Below are 23,984 nucleotides of genomic sequence, written 5' to 3' on the forward strand. Positions count from 1 at the left end.
CCCTGTTACCAATCTGGCTGCTGCATTTTGCACAAGCTGAAGTTTCTGAACCGTCTTCAAAGGCAGCCCCACATACAGTTCATTGCAGTAATCTAATTTGGAGGTTACCAGAGCATGGACAACTGAAGCCAGGTTATCCCTGTCCAGATAGGGACGTAGTTGGGCCACCAACCAAAGTTGGTAGAAGGCACTCTGTGCCACCGAGGCTACCTGAGCCTCAAGTGACAGAGATGGTTCTAGGAGAACCCCCAAGCTATGAACCTGCTCCTTCAGAGGGAGTGCAACCCCATCCAGGACAGGTTGGACATCCACCATCCGGTCAGAAGAACCACTCACTAGGAGCATCTCAGTTTTGTCTGGATTGAGCCTCAGTTTATTAGCCCTCATCCAGTCCATTGTCGCAGCCAGGCACTGGTTCAGCACATTGACAGGTTGGCTTTCCTGAACAAAAATGTTTTTAACAAGTGCCAAAAAGAGTACCATTATGGTGTCTGCTTAGTATCAATAGGCAGGGAGTTCCAAAGCATAGATGCTGCCACACTAAAGGATTAATTTCTTACAAGAGAATAAAAAAATACTATGTGGCACCTGTAACATAGAAAGCACACCTTGAACTTGGCCTGGTAGCAAATCAGCAACCAGTGCAGTTTTCAGAATAGAGGAATTAAGTGCTCATGTCAGCAATCGTGCCACAGCATTCTGCACTAACTGCAGCCCCTGGGTGAAGCTGTGCTGCACGTGGATTTCTGTGACCTTGGCTGACTGGCTGCCAGTTTTTTAGTTTTAGTTTTTGGTTAGGAATCCTGACCAGTTTTCTGTCTTACTCATAGAAATCTTGTTGTGGTTAGTATGGTATTTTTCCTACAATGGCCTTCTGGTGAGTGGCCTGGCCTGGGGCACTTAAACCCTTCTTGCCAGAAGCAAGTAGGCTAGATTAAATGTTCCCTACGCAGGCTCCCTAAGCAGGTGATAAGGAGTGATCCCATCACTTCAGCTGGACCTGGGAATACCGTCATTTAGCTAAGATTTCTATCTTAATTTCCAATCAGAGAAATGTTTTTGTTTGAATTGTAAGGTCCAAGCAACTGTGGTGCTTAATGTGTCATGCTTAATGACATCACTAAGGCCCACCCCTGAAATCTCAGGGTTTGGGATGCTTCTGGTCTGGCAACCCTAATCATGATGCCAATTTGCATGTCTGAAGTGACTTCTTGCTTTCAGTTGCAAGCTCCTCATCATGTATGATGTGATTTAGTTATGTATAAGATTTCTTACCTGCCCTTCATCATAAGGTCCCAAATAAAATCATTAAAATTATAAAACAAGTAAACCATTCCACATGGAACAGAACAGTATAAATTCAATAAAAGTGGTTGGTCCCACAAAACAAAACACCTTAATTGTCAAAGGCCAGGGTAATGTAGTGCATCTTTAGTGTACAGCAAAAGCTGTATAATGAAGGTGCTAAATGCTCTTCATCCTCTCCATCCCAGCCAACCTTCTCAAGTGTTAAGATCTGCAGAGGGGGCTCTCTGTGGGGAGTACCACAATTTAGGGGCTGTCTCTCCTGGGCCAACATTCCCCACACTTCTAAGGATGGCAGAACTACCAAGAGAGCCCCCTCTGCAGATCCTAACACTTGATAAGGTCGGCTGGGATGGAGAGGGTCTTCCAGATATTTATTATTTAAATGTGTATGCAGCTTTTCCATATAAAGATGCTCAGAGCAGCAAGTCACAACATAACAAAAATGCAGATCACTATGTCAAAACAATCAAACACTGAATCATTTCAAAACATAATCCAACAAATAACTCTGATTACATGAACATTATCATGAAAAAAGAATTGGGAACAAAAAAAACCCCGGCCTCTTGCTAACTGCCGTGAATAATACGTACAAACACAGTGGGAAATTTGGTGATGTAATGGTGCTCAGGAAGCCCTTGGAATGCTGGAATGTCTGCCAAACTGGGCCAGTTGCACCTATTTCACTGTCCTGGCCAACAATGGATGGGACCCGTTGCCCCTTCTTGTATGTGAGGAACCAACTGTTCAGTCCTTGAGAGCTCAACAGAGTAATGGACAGGTGAGGAACTGTGTTCTTTCTTCCTTTCTATGGCCCATACATACAATGATAAAGGAGAAGGATTTGCAGCCAGAAAAAAACAGAGGGGAGGGGGGCTCAATTGTCTCACCTCAGGCCTTGTTATCCCAAGAGTATGGGGCGGGAGAGGATATTGTGATTCTTCTTGAGAGGTTTCTCCTGGAACCTTGCTATCTCAGGGAGTCACCCATACAACCTATTGAGTAGGGCCAGCACTGGATCCAGTTATCTATGCACTACACACTGTATTGGGAGTCCCAATTGGGAGCTAAAATTGGGACTTATGTGCCAAATATGGCCTATATCGATGTTGCACATACTTCCCCAAAGGCATCAATACAACAACTGATCAGTGATTGAAATATTAATTTCATTTCCATAAATCTTAATTGTTTTCATAAATTGGATGGAAAAACACAGTATAAAATACATAATTTGCCAACGCCTTTATGTTTGTGCATATACTTAAGTATTTCAAGTATGTCCTGTGTTTCACACAATTCCAGAATCACCTCAGGTGTTTTTTTTTTAATCCAATAGATACAAAGTGACTGATCAACAGAATGTCCTCAGTAAATCGAAAGAGGCTGCTATGGTTGGCAGGTCAGCCTCCAAGTGAATAAAATGAAGGTCTAAATGATAATGCGAAGGTTTGAGGAGCTGTTTATCAATTGGCTGGACCAAAACTTTGAAGATCTAAGGGGGGGAGAACAACCAAAAGTGAGTAATTATTGACAACTGGCAAAGTACAGGTGAAGCCTATAAGAAGTGCGTGTGTGATAATGGAGGCCTTGCTGTGGGTGCTGATGCACACTGAAGGAATGATAGGAAATAGGCAGACGATTCAAAGGTTGTGAGCATTTCACAAGGACCTCAGAATTCTGAGATTTTCATATTAGGCTGCATAAACAAAAGTTTGTAAACCACAGAGCCGCAAAAATCACAGCAATTTTGGCAATGAAGTTAATTAATCATGAGCCAACCTACACTGTTTTTTTCCAATATTAATGAGGAGTCTGAGGACAAGAGGAAATAGAAAAGAAAAAGTCAGCATAATAATAGTACTGAAATGTCTCTTTTTACAACAAAAATGCAGTTTTATTCCTGATTTAGTTTAAAATGTGCAGTTGTTTTTTTTAACAAAACAGAATTCAAACCAGAATTCAAGAGTGAAGCCAATGTCAGCTGAACCTCATTAGTTTTCTTTCGTCACCTAAAGCAGAACAAAGCTTAATGACCCATGAAACATTATTGGGGAAAAGTAAATTAAAAGGATAAATACACATGGCTCCCCAATTCTCTCCACACACCCATCCCCTTCAAGACAGCGTATACATTTTACAAGATATAATAGAGAGTGACTGCTTTCTCTAAGGGCCCAAATGACAGAAAGATAAAAAGGTTGCCATTTTCAGGTTTTATATGGCTATAAGTAAGCATTCAATCAATAAGCATCTTCAAAAGTGGCCTGTTTAAAGAAACTGCTCCTAGCTGTTAAGGTGTACGTATTATGCATACCTTCTATCTGAGCCAGGAATTCTGTGAATCAGATGTGAGGCTAAAAGTTGCAATTTCTAAATTGAAAGCATACAACTCCCAATGTCACTGGAGGCAATCTATAATGTCTTAGTCCTATCATAGAGAGTACTTTCAAAATGACTTGTTCGGGAAATTAATGTTCCCTATAGTACAGGGAACAGCAAAAATAATGAACCGCTACCCCCATAAAGCAATGTGACAAATACCTGGTTTAATTGGCAGCGTTGTAGGATTAATCTTTTCAGAAACGGGTTGGGTTTTAAGTGTATTGGCACCAAGTGGCCAGCAAACAGCAAGTAGATATTCCCTTAAACATGAAAAATGTCTATTAGCATCTCCCTCTTTTCTATAAATAGGAGCCCAGCTCTCCACAGATGGGAGGACCTGAACCATTGTTTCATTGAAGGAATGACAGGTCAAAGATAACGTCACATATGATTGATGATGCTAGTGAAGTGCCTATTATCTGGTTCTTGCCGTGGTCTGTCATATGTGACAAGCAGCTCCTTTATTAAAGTAGCAATACTTCCATCCCACTCTTGAGGACTATTTTTTCTTGGCAAGGAAAAAGGGAAAGCAAACAATTCTGTCCAATTATTAAGCACAGTCCAGATTCAGAAGCACATATACCCTCTCTCCGACACACATACATTCACAACCCCTGATTTAATCACCTGGCTTCTTTTCATAGTTATGACATTTATTTAAGTTTAGTTTCAATAAGCTATATAGTGCCAATATAAATCATCAATATGGGCTTCCTCGTTTTCTGTTTTTAATTAAATCATCTTTAGAATCCAGTCCCCAATATCTATATACATATACAAATGGTACATCTATCTCAAACATCTGCAATTATTTTTTTCATTGAAAGCCATAGCAACATGGCATATAACGTTTCAAAGGCAAGTAGTTCATGAGCTTTTATTTGTAGAACAACAACTGCAAAAAACATAACATAAGCAAAGCCATACTGGGTCAGACCAAAGGTCCACCTAGTCCAGCAACCTGTTCTTACAGTGGCCAACCAGATGCCCATGGGATTCCCACAAGCAGACAAGCACGACAGAACTCTTCCCACTCCAGCAACTGGTTTTCAGAGGAATACTGGAGGTTACACCCTCTTCAAACAGTCTTCAGATTGAACTATTCATCTGCAAAGGGTTCTTTATAACAGATTGAATCCCGAAACCACAAATAATCTGTTCATTCATAGGCAATCATACAGCACAGTAACTATGTATGCCTTGTTCTTCGGGGTCACGGGATGGGCCATTTCCATTTTTATGTGGAGAAATCTTGGATTGTAGAGTAACCATGGTATGTATGGGGTGGGTAGATGGGGAGAGAGTACAAGTGATTTACGGTGCAATTCTAAGCATTTTTACTGGAACTGGAAGTTCCTCTGTGTTCAATGGGGCCTACTCCCTTGTGTTGAGGATTGTGCCGTAACTTCATCTGTTTTTTTCTTAGTGTTGCCAGGTGTCCAGTTTCTGCCTGGAGACTCTGGACTTTTGGGGTCCTCTCCAGGTCTCTGGGTGAGTCAGCTTAATCTCCAGACTCTCAGCTTTCATTTTTTAAAAATTAAGTTTCTAGGTCACCTTTTCCCAACCTTTGGGTCCCCAGATGTTGTTGGACTGCAAGTCCCATCAGCCCCAGTCAGCATGGCCAATGGCTAGGACTTAAGGGAACTGTAGTCCAGCAACATCTGGGGACCCAAAGGTTGGGAAAGGCTGTTCTAGATGGTCTGGTTCACGAGATATACACCAAAACGCCAACCCCGCTGCAAATTCTGTGAAATGATCTCTCAGTTGGCTGCTCTAACCCCGCCTTTTCAGGTTTGTAGCCAATAGAGAAGTCAGGGTTGTGATTGACAAATGATTTCTGGGACTCCAGGCAGTACCTAGACTGCATTGCAAAGGTAGAAATCTGTTGTTTTTTCCTGTTTATCTGAAAATCTCATAAATTGAGTAAGTATATAGCTTTCAGCAGTACCAAAAGTCTTTTTTTCTCTTGTGTGCAGGAGTCAAACAAGTTTAAAATTTTCTGGACTCTTGGAGAGGGCAGTGTTTTGAAAACCTTCCCACTATGAAGCTTTACCCCAATACTTGCTTTTCAGGGACTAAAGCTGCAGTGCTAATCTCACATACTGGGAGTAACCCTGATTGAATTCAGTAGGACTTACTTTTGAGTAGACATGATTAGGATTGTGCTTTAAATTAATGGGACATTTGATTGAACATAGCAAAAGATTGTGTTTGTGTTTTAAATCTTTCTCTCTCCCTCCAATCTTATATTTTAAAGCAATTAGGCAGGGCTTACTTGGGTGTCACTGCTTGTATTATGTAGGAAACTAATACTGATCTTTTTTTTTTTAAAAAAAGTTCTGCAATGACCAACTGGTTTTGACAATAAATTATTATATAGGGTGTATATATTTTACATTTCCAGTGTGTGTATTTATGGAGTCTTTCCAACATCCCTGTGAGGTAGGAATGATGACTGGAAACCAAGGCAGCTCACAACAAGAAATAGATCCCCTTAAAATCCAATAACCATAAAAAGCATAAACAGTTGCAAAACAGCTTAAAGTGACATGATTCTGAATGTTGGGTTCGGTGAGCGTGACTTATCATTTAAGGCTGCAGTTCTGTGCCTGCTTCCATATTTGAGTAAGCGCCATTTAATACATTGGGACTTGCTTCTCAGTAAATAATCATAGGATTGCACTACAAATATCTTTATAGGTTGTGTAAATAATAAACATCTTTGACAGTCATGCTTATATAAATATTTCTCCATACTATGTCCCGATAAGTATTTGATTTCACACTATGGTTGTACAGTATTACTTCCTCTACATTTTAAGTGTTGGATTACGACCTGGGAGACCAGGGTTCAAATCCCCACATAGCCATGAAGCTCACTGGGTGACCTTGGGCCAGTCACTGCCTCTCAGCCTCATGAAAACTCTATTCATAGGGTCGCCATAAGTCGGAATCGACTTGAAGGCAGTACACACACACATTCTTCCTTGGGGTGGTCATGGTTCCCCTCTGTTGTTTTTACTCTGAGGGGCAGATTAGGTTGAGAGATGGTGAGTAGCCCATGGTCACCCACTAAACTTTATCGCTCATTTCTATTTTATAACATATTAGCTTCTACCTGCCTGGATAAATTTGCCTAAACAAAAATGTTTTTAATAGGTGCTGAAAAGAGTACAATGAAGGTGTCTGCCTAATGTCAATAGACAGGGAGTTCCAAAGTGTAGGTGCTGCCACACTAAAGCACTGACTTCTTACAAGAACAGAACAAGTACTATGTGGCACCAGTAACATGAAAAGCACACCTTGAACTTGGCCTAGTAGCAAATCGGCAACCAGTGCAGATTTCAGTGCAGAGGTATTAAGTGCTGACAGGGTCTCACTTTTGTCAGCAATCGTGCCTCAGCATTCTGCACTAACTGCAGCCCCCAAGTCAGGTTGTGCTGCATGGGGATATCTGTGACTTTGGCTGACTGGCTGCTGGGAGTTTTTTAGTTTTGGTTTTTGTTTAGGAATACTGACTGGTTGTGGGATGCTGAGTTTTCTGCCCTACTCATAGGAATTTTGTTGAGGTTGGTATGGTACTGCATTTAGGAAATCTTCACTATCTTTTGTTTTGCTTTTTCTGTTTGCATTTCATTTACCTTTAACCTCACTCCATTACATCCATAGAAACAACAACAGTGGTTCCATATGCTCAGCTCAGCCCCCTTAAACCCACTGATGATGCACCTTGTTGGTTGCATGATGGTTGGTTTCTTGCCCAGTAAGTGGTGAAAGAGAATTCACCTACTGGGAAGTGTAGCTGCAATTGTTGTTGTTCCCCAGCTGCTGTCTGTGAAGGTAGAGCAAACCATGTATGCTTTCTCTCTGTCAATTATTACTCGCTGTAATTGGGTTGGCTGTCAAACAGCAGCCCACAAGGTAGACAGAAAAGGGTAGAGAATCTTCTTACTCTTATTCATTTCTCAAACTACTTTCTGAAGTGAAAAGTCCACTCTGTAAAGATGTTTGGAGCAGCCATGTTAAAAGGTACGGGCAGGGCATTCCAGGGAGGGGGTTGCCAACCATGTTTGGATATGGGTATCTCTGCAAAAGATTCCTAGTCAAGCTTTACCAACAGCACAATCCAAACCATATCTACTCAGAAGTAAGTCCTATTGAGTTCTATGGGGCTTAGTAATTGCAGCCTTCAGTGACATCTATCTTTACTCCTGAGTGCTCCCAACTAACATCTCCACAACACTAGGCTCCTTTCTTCCTGCAATGGCCTTCTGGTGACTGGGCTGGCTTGAGGGCCAGAAGCAAGTAGGCTAGATTAAATGTTCCCTACCCAAGCTCTATCTTTTAGCTAAAATTTCTATCTTAATTTACAATCGGAGAAATATTTTTGTTTTAATTGTATTCTCCAAACAACTGTGGTTGATGCTTAATATATCATGCTTAATGACATCACTAGGGCGCACCCCTGTGATGTCACTATGGGCCATCCCCATGACATCACTACAATCTGCCCCATGACATCACTAGGGCCCGCCCCTGAAATCTCAGGATATGGGATGCTTCTGACCTGGCAACCCTATTTTTTCTGTATCATGTCCAAATAGGAAACGTCATGTGCATCTCTCCTGCTGAAAAATGTCGTTCCTAATTAGGGGCGTATTTGCCCCCACCATAATTACAGGGAAGACTTGGGAACATTCTCGAATCAAGTGCTAGGAGCCATGTGAGATCAATCATCCTATCAGGGAGGGCGCTGAGCAGCAGATATAAGGCTGCTCCATTCTTCCCGCGCTTGCCTTTTTCGCCTCGCGGCACCCACCCTCCCTCCCTTGTCAGTATGGGCTTTGCTGGTCGCCTGAATGGGGCCGAGTAGGAATTTTGGGGGGGGGATCCTGATTTCAGAATCCCTTTGGTTTTGCCTACTCCATACTGCTTGGGTTTAATTCAATTGGCTTCTTGGTTGGGTGGGATGCATCTGCTTTGGCTGGCATAGAATTCGGGCAGGTGAGGTATATGGGGGTTAAAATTAGGTGGTTAAGGCATCATGAAAAAGGGGCACTTCCTAGGGAACCATCAGGGCTTTGTGTCCGGTGGGGATCTGTGTTGTGTACTTGTGGGACCGGCTTGCGCATCATGGTGAACGCCTGTACGGCGGGGCCATGGTGTGGGGGTTGGAACCACACAGCTGGCTCCAGGAGCAAGGAGGGAGGAATTCATCCACGTCCTTGACTATGGAGTCACGTGATGATGAGAAGTGATGCCTTAAGAAGGTGAGGGTGTAATCCCTCGTTGTTAGGTTTAGCCTCACCTGCCCGAAAAGATATAGATTTGAATAATTGGCTGTATTGCATTGGATTGAGGATGTTATATTTTAATAAATATAACACTATACCAGTTTGGTGTCACGAGTCTTCTTTGTGTGGGGGCAATGCTTTAGTTGCTTTGGGATGTAGAGCTCATGCATCTCACCACAAGGAAAATGCACACCTTCCCATTTCAACTCTGACACAGCAAAAAGAAGACACATTCTTCTACATCTTTATACTTATGTGAAATGTCTGAAGTAGATTATCCTATATTAAGCCCATTGAATACAGTAGAATTTACTTCTGAGTAAACAACACATAGGGTTGTTCTACACATCCGTCCTCAGGGCCTGTCACTGAGTAACCCAAGTTGGTATAATTAACCCTGAAAATTTATTTATTACAGTGCATACGACTAGCTTTGTTTCTCCAAGTCTACTGACCTCACTTGACAGTAATGCATTCAATGAACATTCAAAGAATGACAAAAGTAAGGCTTTCGCATGGAAGACACATATTTTCTCAAATAATTCATATTAAAGTGCTGACCTCTTAACAATCACTGTGTGACAAAAACTTAAAAAAAACATAGAGTCAAAGGAGTTCTCTATTCTGCCTCCTCAAAAGAAAAAAAGATGGGGAAGGAGAAAAAAGCTTCAGTATAATCTTTCAATATGCTCCCTCCCAATTAATATTCATGGAGCACAGTTTTGGGCTATTACAAAAGCAATGTTCATAGTCCAGTGAGATACACTCTAGGCAAAACTGCCAGTAAAATAATTATTTAGAAAATTTGAATTAAACAGGGCTTCATTTTAAAGCTTTGGCTACAATGGCTTTGCCTTGGCCCACATTTGAGGTACAGCCTAGGTACATGTCCAATGTATTTACTAGTATAGTTAAGAATACACCTTCCATGTTATTGTCCTGAAAAGGGAAGGGAGGAATCAAACCAGATAACCAAAGTGTTGTCACCTGCAGACAGAAGATCTTAGATATGAATCAACTATTTTAATTGTTGGTCTCTTTTTTATATATTATTAGTATTGTTAATTTTATATATCATATGTTTCATTTAATGGTTTTACTGTAAGATGCAATTTGTGTACTTGGTGCTCATATTATACTGGCTGGTCTGTGACCGAAATAAATGTATTCATTCATTCATTCACCAAAGTGTTGCGGGGCCACAGTGTCTCTGTCAATCTTTGTTTCTCAGGGTGTTCTAAACCAATGAAGCCTTATCACATCCCTCCATAGACTGAGGGCTGCCAAAGTAACCCCAGTCTTCCCAGGTTTGTTTCATGGTTTCCCTGGCTCCTCTGGCAAAGGCCATGTTTAGATTACTTTTTCAACCTCTAGTCTTTTTTCTTCCTCCTTTTTTTTGGGGGGGGGCATTTACACTGATTGTCATTGTTTTATTGTTGGTTTTAATTAGTAATTTATGGTTTCTGTCAGTTTTATTGTTATGTTTGTTTTATGTAAACGACTTTAAAGCCATGGCTGATTTAAAAAAAAGCGGTATATACAAACTCTAAATAAACAAATATCTTACGTCCTGAACTGTAGTGTGACAGCAATGCCCCAATTCAGCCCCAATGACCTATGCCCTGCTTGCTTCATGCGATGCTTCCATTTCTTGTTCCTGCCCAGACACCCCAGCAGTCTGAGTGGGCACCCAAGCCACATCATTCCCAGATGACCCAGACCACACCCAAGCTTCGTCAGAGTAAGCTGAGATGTGGAGGGTAAGGTGTTGGCCCTTTGCCCCTATAAGGTAAGCTTAATACAGTAGGGCCCCACTTTACAGCACTTCGCTTTACAGTGCTTCGCTAATACAGCAGTCTCGATTAGACGCAATTAGACTAAAGCCCCACTCATACAGCTCTTGTTCTGCTTTTACAGCGGTTTTCGGGCATCGTGCACCATTCTATTCAATGGGTTCCGCTTTACAGCAGGGGTCTGGAACATAACCTGCCGTATGAGTGGGGTCCTACTGTATGCAGCAAAGATTATGCCTCTCAAGTGCTCAAGAGACTTACCCTATTAGATTGTATCAAAAACTGGACTACACAAGAAAAAATAATCTGTTTTGTGTTGTAACTGAAATGAAGTACTCTTCTAAAATACAAAAAAAATAAGTACAGGGGCATGTCTGTGACCTTTTGCAACAGTTGCACAAAAAATAATGCTTAAATTCATTATCAGGTACTAGGATACCTGAGGAACTGTTGCTTACAATGTTGGCATTTCAAGTTCTTCAAGAAATACACGATTGGTTTCAAGCAGATGGCATATTTTTATAAGTTTATTTATTTATTACATTTACATCCCCATCCTTCCTTGAAAGGAACACAGGGCACAAAACATAGCTCTTCTTCCCCTATTTTATGCCCACAACAACTCTGTGAGGTAGATTAAGTTGAACTAGAGTGTGTCTGGTCTAAGGTTGCCCAATGAGTTTCATAGCTGAGTGGGGATTCGAACCTGGGTCTCCCCAGGCCTATTCTGGCATTCTTAATCACTACACTGACTCTGTATAGGTATCTATGTATAATTTAGATAAAATAATGCTAGATTAGATTCAGATATTTAATTATTTTGCTTGAATAAGTTGAAATGGAAATGGCCTTCAAGTCGATCCTGATTTATGGCTACCCTTATGAATAGGGATTTCATGGTAAGCAGTATTCAGAGGGGGTTTACCATTGCCTCCCTCTGAGGCTAGTCCTCCCCAGCCGGCTAGGGCCTGCTCAGCTTGCCACAGCTGCACAAGCCAGCCCCTCCCTTGTCCGCAACTGCCAGCTGGGGGGCAACTGGGCTCCTTGGGACTGTGCAGCTTGCCCACGGCTACACAGGTTGCAGGGCACATAACAGCCACTCACTGTGGGGGTGATCTTTAGCTGGCCCTTTACACCCAGGAGACACAAGCGGGGATTTGAACTCACAGACTCTGGACTCCCAGCCGCAGAACAATATTCAAGCATGCATTGTGACTGTCTACCCATTCATACGTTTCTCCTATGACCTTTTGGTGGGCTCTAGTGAAATTATTTATGAAAAGATTTATATTCTGCTTTTTATAAGATTTATATTTTGAAAAAGCATTATTCGGCAGTCACAGGAAGTTTATGTCAATTTTTCAGGCAAGGAAGATGTCTTGCTCCTGAACTATTACTGCACCATATTTTTGACAGAGTAGGGGGTGGAATCTGTGACCACTCCGAGTCCCACACTTTGGAGAGACCCATGCCTTAATGTGCCACCAATATTTCTGGCAGCCCTGCTGCCTGGGAACAGGTCCCAAACACTGACCAACATCTGGGCAGAACCTGGGCAGACCCTTACATTCACCTGGAAGCCTTTTTGCAACTCCAGACAAGACAGATGTGGGAGGAGGGCAGGGCCCCATTGCAGGACATCTGCATTGGGAAAGGAACTAGTGATACGGCAGAGGGGAGAGAATGGACAGAGTCTGGCAGAACAGAGAATCACTACTCTGTACAGCTTACAAAATTAGCTAGCTCTTCAAAAAGTTAAAATGTGTTCTGTTAATCTTGGTGACTTGTTTTAATTGTTTTTAATAATGAATTTTAAACTGCTGTAACCTGCTCTGGGACCTCCTGGTGAAGGGTAGGTAACAACAACAATAGCAGCATCAGCCTTTAGCATAACTGAACCAAAATGAAATGTTAACAGGCCTGAATAATGGGTATTATACAGCCATGAGAGTGGCTGTATACTATAGCCAGTGTAGATTTTTCACATTCCAAAAGTTAAATTGAAAATACCCCCATGCCATTCTGATGCTTCCCATAAGCTCATTTCAAAACAAAACCTTACAAAACTTATAGTCCTGAACTCAGAAATGCTTGCTTAACAACACGGCGATACACAAAACAGTCAGAGGGAATAGACAGTTCAAAGTGTAAAAAGAGAGAGAGAAACCTCAGAGCCCTTTTGGACTTTTTTCTCTGAGAGTTATAATCTGTTGAAATTCATTAAAAATCAGCCATGTTCACAGAGTACCTGTAATCCTAATACTGACCTTGCCCCATACTCTGACCTTCATCTTCTGCAGTTTAAAATTTTAAAAAATGCCTGGCTGCTTTTTAATTAATTTAAGAAATTTTGGCTGGAACCCTATGGTAACGCAGGGCATACTCAGTAAGAACCAACTGTCAGAGTTCTAAAAGCCAGACTCACAGCTGCTGGGCTTGTCTAATCAGGAGGCCACACCCACACTTGACCTTTATTTCACTTTAGACAGTCATGGCTTCCCTCAGAGAATCCTGGGAAGTGTAGTTTGTGAAGGGTGCTGAGAGAAGACTCCTGTTCCACTGAGAGAGCTCCAGCAGCCAGACCGGTGTAACAGTCAGCCACTCTGATTGAAGGTCTGTGAGGGGAACAGGGCGTCTCCTAGCAACTCTCAGAACCCTTCACTAACTACACTTCCCAGGATTCTTTGAGAGAAGCCATGACTGTCCAAAATGGAATAAAGGCCTGGTGTGGATGTGGCCAGGGCAGCTTTGGTTTAAATTTGGGTGGGAGGCTACATGTGCCTACTGGAGAATAAAAAGGTGGGGGAAACACTGAAAAGCAATGATGCTGTTCACAATGTTTTCCTTTTGGAAAGGAAAGTGGCTTCCCCTCTGCCCAGTGCCCACCCACCCATTATCTTCCCCTCCCCCTCCCCTCCCTGCCCCTCCCCCAGGACAGTGTTGGACTACGACCTGGGAGACCAGGGTTTGAATCCCCACACAGCCATGAAGTTCACTGGGTGACCTTGAACCAGTAACTGCCTCTCAGCCTCAGAGAAAGGCAATGGTAAAACCACCTCAGAATACCGTTTACCATGAAAACCCTATTCATAGGTTCAACATAGGTCAGGATTGACTTGAAGGCAGTCCATTTCCATTTTCAAACATGATTGCACAGAAATAAATCTCATTGAACTCAATAAGTATGCAAATGACCAAACCCACCCTCCCTTCTCCTCCCTTCTATCCCCTCCCTCTTGCCCCTTCCCTCCCCCTTCCATCCCCCTCCCCCCAATCCCCTCTTTCCCCTCCAGTTCCTCCTCCCCATGGTCAGTTTTAACTATCTTAAGCATGATTGCACGGAAGTAAATAACATTGAACTCTATAAGCATGCAAATGATCAAACCTGCCCTCCCCTCCCCCTGCCTTTGCCCCCCTCCAATACACTCCTTCCCCTCCCCCCTCCTCCCCTCCATGGTTAGTTTTTCCTATCCTAGCCATGATTGCATAGGAGTAAATTCCATTGAACTCAATAAGCATGCAAATGATCAGATCTGCTTTTCCCCTCCTTCTCCACTCCTCTATCTTCCTCCTCCCTTCCCCTCTTCCTTCTTCCTCCTCCCCTGCCCACTCCAGCCCCCCCTCCCTCCTCCCCTGGTCAGTTTTACCTATCCTAAGCATGATTGCTTAGGAGTAAATTGCACTGAATTCAATAAACATGCAAATTATCAAACATGTCCTTCTCCCCTCCCCCTCCTGCCTGCTCCCATCCCAGTTCTCCCCTCTGCATTTTCTCCCCTCCCTCCCTCCTCCTCCCCGCCCCTCCCCATCCCCTGTGGTCAGTTTCACCTATCCTAAGCATGATTGCAGGGAGTAAATCCTACTGAACTCAATAAGCATGCAAATGATCCATCCATTCTCAACAAACTTAGACAGAATCCATTTCTTACCTCCCAGATTAAAAAGTAGGGAAATTCACAAATAGGCAAAAAACCTTGCAGTTTAAGAACATACCTATAGCCCACAGATATTTCTATCAAACTTTAAAAAGCAGGGAAATTGGGCAGCTATAGTGAATGCACCAGGGGAGCAGGAGACCTGACCTCCTCTCTCAGATATTGTACTGCCCTACAAATTGGTCAAAATGCAAACACAATTTGGGTTGTTCTTTCACAGTCCAATCCACTTCCTGTGTAGCTTGGAAGAATTTGGTAACATGTGCCTCTGAGCATATGGTGAGTGGTGGCAACAGCTGCAATCAGCCCAAATAACAGAAACAAGACATGTGCTGTGCTGATCTTGTTTTAGCAGGGAGAAAGCAACATTATTAAGACAGTTGATATAGTTCAGATGGCCACTTTAAATATGTCTGATTTCTATAGGAAATAATTTTCTTTTGTTTCTATTTCTGTGAATATGTGAAGTACAGCAACACTGCAAAATTTACACTAAAAAACTCCAAACATAATTGTGGAATAATGGCACTGACTTCTGCAGAATAGTCTCCAGTGGACCTCAGGAATGTCTCAATTTACACAAGATAAAACATTGGGAGGTGAAATATATTCTAGCAAAATTCTAGGTTTGCTCTATGTTTTTAATTGTCTGTGCCCACCTTACCTTAAATAAAGTGGTTTAAACACAGCAGGCTGAAAACATGCATCCTCTTTTTTCCAGCAGCTAGAGTCATTGCTGAAGTAGCAACATATTGTAATCCGTCTGATTTTACATCAAACTGCAGTTTCAGATTCAACTATTAATGCACCCAAAATAGAAACAGAACATAACCTCCAGTTTGAAACACAAAAGGCTGCCTTCACCATCATAGGCAATTGACCAATAGAAAGGCTTTGAAATTAATAAAAATAAATTTGACACAGATTTCTAGGATGAATAATGAGGGAAATAAAATTTTCTAGTTTAGATTCTCTGTAAAAACATTAGTAACTCAGGAAAGAGGCAAAGTAAGACGAATCATAGAATAGTAGAGTTGGGAGGGGCCTATAAGGCCATCAAGTCCAACCCCTTGCTCAATGCAGGAATCCAAATCAAAGCATTCCCGACAGATGGCTGTCCAGCTGCCTCTTCAATGCCTCCGGTGTCGGACAGCCCACTACCTCTCTAGGTAATTAGTTCCATTGTCGTATGGCTCTAACAGTTAGGAAGTTTTTCCTGATGTCCTGTCGAAATCTGGCTTCCTGCAACCTGAGCCCATTATTCCGTGTCCTGCACTCTGGGATGCTTGAGAAGAGATCCCGGCCCTCCTCTGTGTGACAACCTTTCATGTACTTGAAGAGTGCTATCATATCTCCCCTCAGTCTTCTCTTCTCCAGGCTAAACATGCCCAGTTCCTTCAGTCTCTCCTCATAGGACTTTGTTTAGTCCCCTGGTCATCCTTGTTGCCCTCTTCTGAACCTGTTCCAGTTTGTCTGCATCCTTCTTGAAGTGCGGAGACCAGAACTGGACGCAGTATTCAAGATGAGGCCTAACCAGTGCTGAATAGAGGGGAACTAATACTTCACACGATTTGGAAACTATACTTCTGTTAATGCAGCCTAATATAACGTTTGTCTTTTTTGCAGCCACATCACACTGTTGACTCATATTCAGCTTGTGATCAACGACAATTCCAAGATTCCAAGAACACCAACAAACATACAAAAATATAATTCTCTCTCTTTGGAGATGGCAGGTGTTGCCACCACTCACCATACGCTCAGAGGCACATGTTACCAAATTCTTCCAAGCTACACAGCAAGTGGATTGGACTGTGAAAGACCAACCCAAATTGTGTTTGCATTTTTGCAGATTTGTAGGGCAGTACAATATCTCAGAGAGGAGTTCAGGTCTCCTGCTCCCCTGGTGCATTCACTATAGCTGCCCAATTTCCCTGCTTTTTAAAGTTTGATAGAAATATCTGTGGGCTATAGGTACGTTCTTAAACCGCAAGGTTTTTTGCCTATTAGTTATTGTTTTCTATACTTCAGCAGTAGCATAGTGGCAAATTAAAAAGTGCAGGGTCCCTTCATGTTGATCACAGCCATGCCCCCTCAGTGTTTTTGTTTTGTTTTTGTTTTGCTGTGGGGTTGAGAATGAGATCCCTGTTAATGCCTAGGAACCAATAAGCATGAAAAAGAGAGTGTTAGCACTGAGAAGAGTCTTCTTAGTGACTGACTTGCCTCCTTTCACTCAAATTAGCTTCAATCCGCAGGAAAGAAGCATGTTAGAAGATTCTTCTCAGTGGCTAACACACTTCCTGTCATGCTGATTGACTTGTAGTATGTTGGAGACTAGGGACCCTGATCCCAAAAAAGTAAAGGGTTTAAGACCCCCCCAAGACCCCTCTAGGGACCCTGCTGGGACCCTGATCCCAAAAAAGTAAAGGTTCTAAGACCCCCCGAGACCCTGCATGGTGTTGTCATAACTGCAAAAGTAAGCACTTTTGCTCTTTGATCTAAGGAGATGGATTAAATATTTAGGTTATAAGTTCGCATATCTGATATATCCATTCTATATGATGCATAATTTCCATACTGCTATGCAGTGCAAAGTTGATACCTCAGAATTTGCATAAGGAGTGAGTTGGAGGTGGTGGGGAGAAGAACATTCTGCCTAGGAATAATCATGCCAAAAAACTCCTGATGGGATATATGTCTTGTATGAGTTGGTCTTTAGTTAAACTTGAATTCTGATGCTATCGTGAAGAATAAGGGCAGTACCATACCTTGCACTTGCTGCAGGAAATAGTGGCATTGTACTAGAATTTCCTACGGCAAACAAAAAGTAATATGCACATACATGCATCTTCAAAAACCTGCATGTTCCCAGGAAATCTGATTCCCCAGGCTTATCAGACACATATATAATGAAACATGTCTACACATCTTTTACTTTCTTGATTTCTTGTGGAAAATGCTGTTGTTTTCCATACTGCCCTTGGTTTGAAATAAGAGCTAGGCATTTATCTGAAATTTGGAAAGTGATTTCCTGAAAAAGACCAAAAATAATGAAACAGATGATGTTAAATTTAATTAATCCATTCTTTAGTATTGTGCTAATCAATTCATTGGAATTTCTTGAGTTGAATATTTAGCATTTCATTCCTAATCCTTTTTTAATTAATGCAATTAATGTGTTTACTGTTGCACTCCAGCATGCTGTCACATTGCCAGCACTCCTGACAGCCTATGGGGCTGCCAGATCATAACCAAGAAAACTCTCCTGTCTCTTTGAACAGCCCTATAACCATCCATAAAAGAGGATGCAGCCTCAGCTTCTCCTTCAGCTGCCATTTGGCAATGTGGTAAATATCAAGAATACACTGTGAAAAAGCAACGTATTTTAAGAAAATAATCATAATACAGGTTCTCCCTGTCTTTAAAGGCTTGTAATAGTTTTAGCAATGTTTATCACCACAGGATAAATAATCACCCTTTTAGAAGCAAAAAATAAATTCTGATTTGAGCATGAATGCAAATATATGCTATAGGCCCTTTTATAGCAATAGTCAGCAGAGAACCAGCCAGATATATGTGTCCCTGATGATTCAATCACATGGTAGCTGTGATGCAGAGAAGAGATTCTGGGAATGACTATTCCCATACCTCTCTGTAAAAACCTACCTGGCTACAGCATCCCAGTCCTGTTTGATTTGACCAATGTCCCTCAGCTATAAATTAAACCAATGCCCTTTAAATTATATATATGCAACAAAGAGCAAATATGTGTGATTTATGTATTTGGCTTACTTTCAATCTGTAGGTCATCAGCTAGAAACAAATGCTTGCATGAATGTCCTGTTAGTTCCTGCTTGTGGCAACTGAGTCTGTGTTGTGCTGGCCATGCCACTGGGATAATGGACTCCATTTATCTAGGCCAAGGCTGGGGAATGTGACCCTCCAGACATTGTTGGACTCCAACTCCAATCAGCCTCAGCCAACTGGAGTTGGTCAGGGATGATGGGATTTCTATTCCATCAGCACCTGGAGGGCCGCAGGTTTACCATCTCTGGTTTAGTCCCACCCACAAATCCATAAGCATGTCACTATTTTGAACTGTCAAATTTTGGAGGGTGTGCATTTTTCCACCAGTTCTGTTGCTCAGCTTTCCTTCCCAATTGCTGAAATATGTTTGCCCTCAAGGAAATGGGAGACTAGAATGGGATGGCTTTATCCTAATTCACGGCTGCACAATTGCTAAAAGGTGTGTGACAGGCAACCCTTAGCAGCTAGGTGTGTGGTTTTTATTTATTTATTTTACAAATGAGAGTAATATAATTTTTCCAAATAAATAGGTAGACAAAGAATAAGGGTGGTTTTCCTATAGCTAAACAAAAAGTACTCAATGGAAATTCAGTGAAATGGATGTGTGGAAGTAACATTCCACAATTCAGTGTATTGAGGCAAGAACTGGAAAAATACTGAGCAGAGTTGAAATTATAGGGAGGATTTACTGTAAGAGCAGATAATCATTAAGTTCAAGTAGACATTTGGCCAAGCCTCCACTGCAAAATATGCACTGCAATCAATTTTTAATATAAATAAGTCCCGAACCTTTGCTTTTATAAGTTCAGTAACCCAGTGTGTTACAAAGAATCATTTACTTAAAGTTGATATAAGCCATGCTCTTGTAAAGACGTAGAAGTATGTACTATGAATCAACCCATTGCTCACAGCACAATGCTACAACTGCATAAATCTTTGCAACATTAGCATTTCCCAAAGAACAATGTTGCCTGTAACAGCTACTTGATCTGAACCTCATTAACGAGTAAGCTGAAAAACGCTCAGGCAACATGATATTCTGTTTGTGAGGAGCCCAATCCTGCCTTTTCTATCGGAGCACAGGTTTAGGGTACCCGGGGGCACCACAATGTAATCCGTTGCATCAGGAGTGAGAAGCGACTGACCTCACTGAGGCAAATTAGCAGCTTTGGTGCAGGAGGGATGAGGGATGGCCCATACAGAATACACAGATTGCTATCCAGGAGCTTTTCCAGGGAAAGAAAAAAGCCTCGCTGTTTCAGAGAGCGTTGTTTTGTTTTCTGTTTTGGGAAGGTTTTTAACAAAAGTGAGGGGCAAGACTGTTGTGTGTGCATGCAGAGAGGTTGTTTTCTTGAGCTGGTTTGTTGGTTTGTTTGAAGCAGCACACCTTAGGAAAACAAATTGCTTTTGCGTAGATGTACCTGGAATCACTAGGTTCTGGGCTTAGATCTGCTACCATGTTGAAGTGGTTAGAGTGTTGAACAAGGACTGGGAAGACCTGGGTTCAAATCTCTGCACAGCCGTAAAGTTCATTCAGGCCAGTCACTGAACCTACCTCACAGGGCTGTGAAATGTGGGAGAGCCATATACACTGCCTTGAATTATTTGGAAGAAAGGCAGGATATTTGGGGGGAATGTAATAAATAATGCCCACTACTACAATCACGCCCAGCTTCACCACAGGACCTGCCACCTTAGGCAACACATAGGGCTCATCCATACTGCTACAAATCCATATTTTCCTTATTCGCATTGTCCCCTGGTAGTCCAAACCTGATTGCTTTGCATTTCCTTCATACTCAGATTAAACTCTTTCTCCATCCATCCTTGCAGGCGCATCCTTTTTTGTTTACTGCTCTTTTGCCATTTGCCTACCTCTGCACCCACCACCCTCCTTCTGTGATCAAGTGAGTCATACACGAATCCATTGGGTTTGTTTATAAACTACCCCTCCCTTCCCATCCCAGCACAGAGCTGACCATCACACACATCAGCAAAAATGGTGGTGGTGGTGGGAGGAACAGAGACAAAAGAAACCAGGAGGAATGGAGCCCCATTCACCTCCCCACTGTGCCCATGAGAGCTCCCACAGCACACATTTAAAGCTTCTGGAAACCTTTCACTCTTGTTTTGATGGGTGCCATTCACTTTCTGAAAACATGCCTCTTCAGATACTGCACGCCCCCAAATCTCCTCTTTATTATTTTTCAGCCTCTGCTTTCTTCTCATCTTGTTGTTTTGCTGAGATTGGCTCAAATCAGATAACAGAGGGAGAAGAGGGAAGGGGAAGATGAACCAATAGGAACCCAACAGAAGCAGGAGGCATGGAAGGAGGTGGAGTTAAACCACCTACATAGGAAACAGTAGGGCAAAGCAACTGCAGATGTCTCCTTGGCAGTAGTATGTAATTGTAACTTCTCTCCTTTTTAGAGTATCCCTGGTATGAGAAAATCAGGATTAAGGGAGGGACAAATGTGGGAAGGCAATTATTGGAGGAGAACATCATTTGGACAATGGATAATTCATGGGCATACAGGAAGCTTACTAGTCACATTAAATGATGAGTATGGATGATACCAGAGTTTGTTTCAAAAGATGAAAGCTGGTGTCACTACCACTTACCAGGATGGGCTGGGGCAGGCATCAGCAAGGTCAAGGCTGTGCTGGTACACCAGCGAGAGCACCAGATTAGCTCTGTTTGAGGCACCTACACAGTCCCCAACTCGCCATCGCTCTGTCCTACCCCTGCATGGTTCCATGAAGTGGCACTGACAACTGTTGGGAGGGAACGGCATGACACTACCCCACTGTGCTAGATGCTCCTGTAGGATCAAGACCATGGCTTGCTGTTCTATGGCCTACAGACATGCATAGGGGAAGGGCATAGCTTAGTGGTAGAAGATCTGCTTTACATGCAGAAGGTCCCAGGTTCAATCTCCCACTGGGAGCGACCCCTGCTTGAAATCCTGGGGAGCTGCTGCCAGTCAGTGTAGACAATTCTGAGGTCAATGGAGCAATGGTCTGAAATAATATAATGCAGCTTCCTATGTATACAACAAAGGGGATTCAGTCTTGAGAACTAACCTTCTGCTTGTGCCAGAATAGCAGCAACAGGTAATAGGACACCTGACCATTTGGAGGTGGTAGGGTAGTAAAAGACCACATGCTCTGCATGCAGAAGATCCCTGATTCAGTCCCGTGACATGTCCAGGTAAAAGGGATAAGGAACCAAGTGATAGATATGCAATCGGCCTGAGACCCAGAAGAGCCGCTGTCAAGGCAGAGCAGACAATCCCGGCTAGTAGATTGACAAATAATCTGACCAGGTATGAGGGAGCTTGCTGTGGTCCTAGAAGAAATCTGCTCATTTTAAAGTCAGAAAAATAACTAGGCTGTATTGATCTGGACAATGGGGCAGAATAACTCCTGAGACATGACGTCCTGGTATAAGGTAGTTCTTTGTCAATTTACGACATTTTCTGGTAAGAGTGGCTTGCTTGCACTTTTTTCAAGGAGTTTGTATTCTGCCACTGTAGGCCTTGCTTAATATATTCTGCTCTAAGTCCAACCTGCACAGTCAAGAATCATGCATAATTTGACAATTTAAAAAAAAAAAGAGTGCAGAATTTACATCACCATGATAGATAGAACCATGTCTTTGCATTAATTACATGTCTAATTCTGGATGCAAGTAAATTTTACAATTAGATAGCAGCACAATATCTTTAATGCTATCACCCAATTAATATTAATCAGCTTAAAAGCATGGTGGTGTGCAAACTATGAAGCTAAGGAAGCCGTCTTGTTTTTTTGTCCCAGGAGCATAAAGCAGAGCCAAGCCACCGAAACAGCAGACTCCACTGAAATAGTCACAGCTTTTATTGAACAGCATGGGATGAGTTGTGACAGCGTCACATTGAAAGAGGATTGCTCACCTTTGTATTCTTACAGGGCCTGCTGTGATTTTGAAATCTGTGTGACAGACAGAGGAGTCACAGGTGCAGCTTTCTCCATCATTGCATCTCCACACTGGGAATAGATCCACCTGTTACATTTCTGTCAGTTCTTCCTTACCTCCATCCTTCTCGCTTGCAAAACGGCTGTCCCATCAAACAGATTATTTTTTCTATTGTTTTACTAGAACCATGAGATCTCCCAACTGGAGCTTGGTGCAAAGGAAATGCATTTAAAGAATTATGAGCCCAGGAATTTGTTTTGAGTGCTAGAACTAAACAGAGTCCACAGTTGTTCCATGCAAGAATCTACTTCTAGTTACCTCAGACTTTCTTCATTTTAGCCATACAGGCTGCAGCATACACACCATACATTTAAAGCACATTTCTCTCCCCCCCCCTGCTTCCTGGGAAATGTAGTTTACTCCTCACAGAGCTACAATTCACAGCACCCATAACAACCTACAGTTCCCAGGATTCGGGGGGGGGATATGTTTTAAATGTGCTTTAAATATATGTTGTGCCTTTTATTAAGATCAGGTGGAGTAATTTTGTTGTTTGTTTGTTTGTTTCTTTGTTTATTAAATTTATATCCCATCCTTCCTCCCAAAAGGAGCCCAGGGCGGCATGCAAAAACACTAAAAGCACTGTAAAATATCCTAGAAACAAAATACTTTAAAACATATTTAAACTAACCAGCTTAAAAAACATGTTTAAAAAAATCTTTAAAACATCTTTAAAAAACTAAAAACATCTTAAACAGCAATTCCAGCACTGACATAGACTGGGACAAGTTCTGTACTTAAAAGGCTTGTTGAAAGAGGAAGGTCTCCAATAGGCACCAAAAAAGATGACAGAGATAGCATCTGTCTAATATTTAAGGGGAGGGAGTTCCAAAGAGTACTAAAGGTCCATTTCCTATGTTGTGCATAGCAAACCTCCTGATAAGATGAGATCTGCAGAAGGCCCTCACCTGCAGAGTGCAGTGATCGACTGGATATAGAAGGTGTAAGACGATCTTATCCTGATCCCAAGCTGTGTAGGGCTTTGTACACCAAAACTAGAACCTTGAACTTGGCCCAGAAGCTAATAAGCAGTCAGTGCAATTCTTTCAGCAGCGGGGTGACATGTTGGCGATACCCTGCCCCAGTGAGCAGTCCTGCCGCCGCATTTTGCACCAGTTACAACTTCCGGACCAACCTCAAGGGCAGCTCCACATAGAGCACATTAAAGTAATGCAGCCTGGAGGTTACCAGTGCATAGATAACAGTGGTCAGGCTATCCCGGTCCAGAAACAGCCACAACTGTCTTACAAGTTGAAGCTGGTAAAAGGCACTCCTAGCCATGGAGGTCACCTGAGCCTCTAGTGACAAAGATGGATACACCCCTAGGCAACAAACCTGCTCTTTCAAAGGGAGTACGGCCCCATCTAAAGTAGGCAATTGACCAATTATCTGAACTCAGAAACTGCCAGCTCACAGCACCTCTGTCTTGCTAGGATTCAGACTC

Source organism: Rhineura floridana, chromosome 4 (assembly GCF_030035675.1).
Source record: "Rhineura floridana isolate rRhiFlo1 chromosome 4, rRhiFlo1.hap2, whole genome shotgun sequence".
Taxonomy (NCBI): Eukaryota; Metazoa; Chordata; class Lepidosauria; order Squamata; family Rhineuridae; genus Rhineura; species Rhineura floridana.